The following is a 3,976-nucleotide window of genomic DNA, read 5'->3' as shown; positions in this document are numbered from 1 at the left end:
ATCCAGTATTCTTGTCTGGAGAATCCCATGGACAGAGCAGCCTAGCGGGCTACAGTTCACAAGGTCGCAAAGAGTCAGACAGGACTGAGTGACTAACAGTACACTACTAAGTTTGGATTACTTGGCATTTAATAAAGGTGGTTGTCAGAGGCTTTATTCTTCACATGCCTCTTTAAAGGCAATTGCTTTTTCAGTTCTGACACTTGGCACTGAGCTGGAGCTTTCCCATTACTGGGTCAGTGGTCTTGACTCTTCCTGGCCTCCCCACAACTCAAGCAGCCACTCTTACCTTTTGTAGAATTTCTTCAGGGACTTCTGATTGAAGTTTGTCTCTCCATTGTCATAGCACATCTTGGATAATGCAGGCTTGACCTAGGAGTACTTTAGTGTCTACTTTTTCTGGTGAGAAAGTCACTTGGGCATTTAACTTTGTTAGATCTCTCCCCATAAGGGAATAGGGCATTCAGGCCAAACAGAAAGCTGTGCCCTATGTATGCTTCCCCCCGCAATTATATAAGATCTGAGGTAGAAAATGGAGAGTGTACATGTACGAATGCCCTGGGTTAACCTTGATGATCTAGAGCTTTTGGAACTTGTTTCATTGGGTATTGCCCTGCCGGAGGCTGAGAACCCCCTGCGCCAAATTTAGTACCCTGGTAGGTTCAAGGATGGGGAGACCAGTCCCTTTCGCCTCTCTGGTGAGGCAGGGTTCAGGGCTATGGGTGGATCTGTGGCCTTTGGAGGAGTATTGATGGAAGCTCTAAACTTTGTGGAGGGATTCTCACTTTTTATGGCGGGGAAAGCATGGAAGTCACTGAAGGAGGAGCCAGATGGACTCAGTCAGGATTGTCATTAAGCTCTGACCCAAGCGAGACAGGCTTTTTCTGAGGTTCAGTCTTCTCCCTGAACCATACCTTCCTTCTCTTCTGCAAATTCATATTCTTCAGAATAACTTAGAAAAACCGGTTGAGGTCAGACATTGTGAACGCACTCCTTGTACCTGCCTACTCTTGATCTGAGGGGAGTTGATAACGCCAGTGCTAGGCAGAGCTAATGGGAGGACCACCAAGAGTTCTCCGTCTGGGAGTATGTCCTCTGAAGAAAGACCCTTCGTGAAGCCAGAGCTCAGAGGTTGGCGGACCATTTTCCACCACTGTATGGCTCAAGCTAGTTGACTTTTACGCCAGCAAAACCACGAAGGGCCGAGCACAAGTGCCAGTAGGAAATGCCTGCCACCTCTTCCCAGCCTTCACGGATGGGGCTCAACCTGCAGTCTTCTGAGAAACGTGCGGTCTGGGTGATGTGGGAAATTTGGTGGCACCAAACATTGCTTTCATGGGTGCTGCAGGGAAGCAGCAGGGTTTGCCAGTCTGGGCTCACAGTACACTTTGTCTCTTGGTAGGAAAAATCGAGGCACACGAGAGACTTGCCCCTCAACCACTCTCCACTTTTGTGCTGGTTCTGAAGGGTTAGCCAGCCCCTCTGAGAATGGATGTTTTGAGGAGAGAGAGAACAGACAACCCCTAAGTCAAAGGCTTAGTCGGTATCCCAGGTTTCAAACCCAAGAGCTGAGAACAGTCTATGGATTGTCCTGTCTTAAAAAAACTGGCCTCCTTCATTCCCCGCCCCCACCCTAAACAGTCTAAGAAGTTTAAGAGAGGGAGCCGGAGCATAGTTTAATTTCTGGAGCAAAGGCGGCAGTGACTATCCACAGTTTGACTGTAAGAATTTCCTGGAGAAGCCACGGAGGAGAATGGACCAGCTCCAGGATGACCAGCTTGGGTTTGAGGGTTCACTTAAGGAAGACAGAAAAAGAAGCCATCCCTTAGAGATAGTTGGCACAAATGGTAGCTTGAAAGCACCCAGCTGCCAAGGAAGCGTCCCAGCAGTTCCAATACTGGAGCCCATTTGGTCAGAGGCTCCTAATAGCTTTTCCCCTGGTGCTGAGCGGCAGGCTTGCCTATCACCGAGGGGCCTGTGAGAGTCCAGGCTCCATCTCACTTGCCACCTTGAAGAACTTATCCAATGAGGAGGAGGGTGAAAGAGGTGATTGTATCACCTGGGAAAAAGTGAAGTGCAGAAGCTCTGATAAAACACAGTGGTTAAAGTGTGCGGGTGTCTGTTGGTGTGTCTGTGACACCATGTGTGAAACATCAAATGCAAGAAGAGGTTTCCAAGGCCCTTTGTATAACTGCTGTTGAAGACACATTAAGTTTTTATTGTGTTTGCTTCAGTCCTAACACGAGGGTATGCTGAGTTCATCTCGAGGCATCTGCATTATTTGCCAGTGCCGCACGTGATTCCAAGGTGGAGCCATGTTTGACAACTAGGATACTAAAGAATGCTTCTCAAAATCCAGTGTGCATATTCATCACCTGGGACCTTGTTAAAATGTCAATTCTGCTTCAGGAAGCCTGGGGTAGTGCTTAAAACTGAAGACTACTAAGTATCTAACAGGCTGTCAGGTGAGATGGCCACTGCTGGTTCCCACAGCACAGTTTGAGGAGTAAGGTTCTTGTGCTGGCTTTAGTTGCCTGGGATGTCCAGGTCCTGCCCCAGGGACTCATGTAATTAGTCTGGGATGTGTCTGCAGCAGCCAGCATCTTAAAAGCTCTATAGGCAATTCCAATGTACAGCAAAGCTTGTGACCCTCGATGGCAAAGTGCATGGTGATTTATCAAGTGTAATTATTATTTTATCAGTAGGCCTAAGGTGGTCTTCTCTTCCCATTCCACACACCCTGACTTACTCCTCTCCCACCGTCATAGATGGGATCAGGATTACCTCTACATCCTTCCTATGTTTCCCACCTGTGAGGTGTGAACTGTAGCTCAGGATAAAAAGAGGAGACTCAGGCAACCTGAGTTGCAGAAAACGAGGCAAAAAGGGTTCTGGGGGCCAATTTAAAGAAAAAGCTAGTTGAAACAGAATGTGGCAGAGGCATTGCCAGGAAAACTTCTCACCCGGAAACTTGCTTTCAGTCTTGGGCCTGAGTCTGCAGCAGTGAAAAGAGCAATCTGTTCTCCTGATTCCTAAGGTAGCACTTGACAATCAAGCAGTTACAAAGGATTTTTCCCCTTCGGTTAGTACAATGACAAGATTGGTGAAAATGCAAGAGAACCCCGTGGCAAAGAAAAGATAAATAAAAAATGCTTTCTCCGAAGTATAAACACCACAAGGGAGCTTACAAGTAGTGTATGATGGTGATGATGGTAATGACGAGAAAAGATGATTACACAAAGTACTTATTATGTGCCAGCCACTGTTCTAAGCATTTAAAATATAGTAAATCATCTAGTCTTTTAAGCAACAGTTTTATGATCCATATTTTACATGTGAGAAAACAGAGGCACAGAAAAGGTAATTAACATGTCCCAATTCCCTCAGTTTAGTAAGTGGCTCGACTGGGATTTGAACCCAGGCCGTCCATTGGGAAGAATCCACAATACCGAACTGTTTCTCCAAAACAGGAGAGTAAGAAGGACCTTCAGGCTTACCTGGTAGCTCAGTGGTAAAGAATCCTCCTGCCTAAGCGTGAAACATGGGTTTGTTCCCTGATCCCAGCAGATCCCACATTTCGCAGAGCAACTCAGGCCGTGCATCACAACTGCTGAATCTGTGCTCTAGAGTTGGAGGCAGCTACTGAAGTCCAAGCACCTCGAGACCATGGTGTGCAACAGGAGAAGCCACCACAATGAGAAACCCACATACCGCAACTAGAGAAAAGCCTGTGCAGTGATGAACACCTAGCACAGCCAAAAATAAAGAATATATATATATTTTTTAAAATAAAGCAGGCTCTTCACTCAATTTCTAGTTAGAAACACCAACCCGGTGCTTCCTTCTGTCTGGAGGAGAACAGTTTATTGACTTATGTAGGAGCTGAGATGTTGTCAGAGAGAGAAAAATGAAAGTGTTAGTCACTCAGGTGTGTCCAACTCTTCGTGACCTCATGGACTGTAGCCAGCCAGGCTCC

The sequence above is a fragment of the Bos javanicus genome, chromosome X, assembly GCF_032452875.1.
Source record: "Bos javanicus breed banteng chromosome X, ARS-OSU_banteng_1.0, whole genome shotgun sequence".
Taxonomy (NCBI): Eukaryota; Metazoa; Chordata; class Mammalia; order Artiodactyla; family Bovidae; genus Bos; species Bos javanicus.
The sequence above is the reverse complement of the archived record's forward strand: the minus strand, read 5'-3'. Positions refer to the sequence as shown.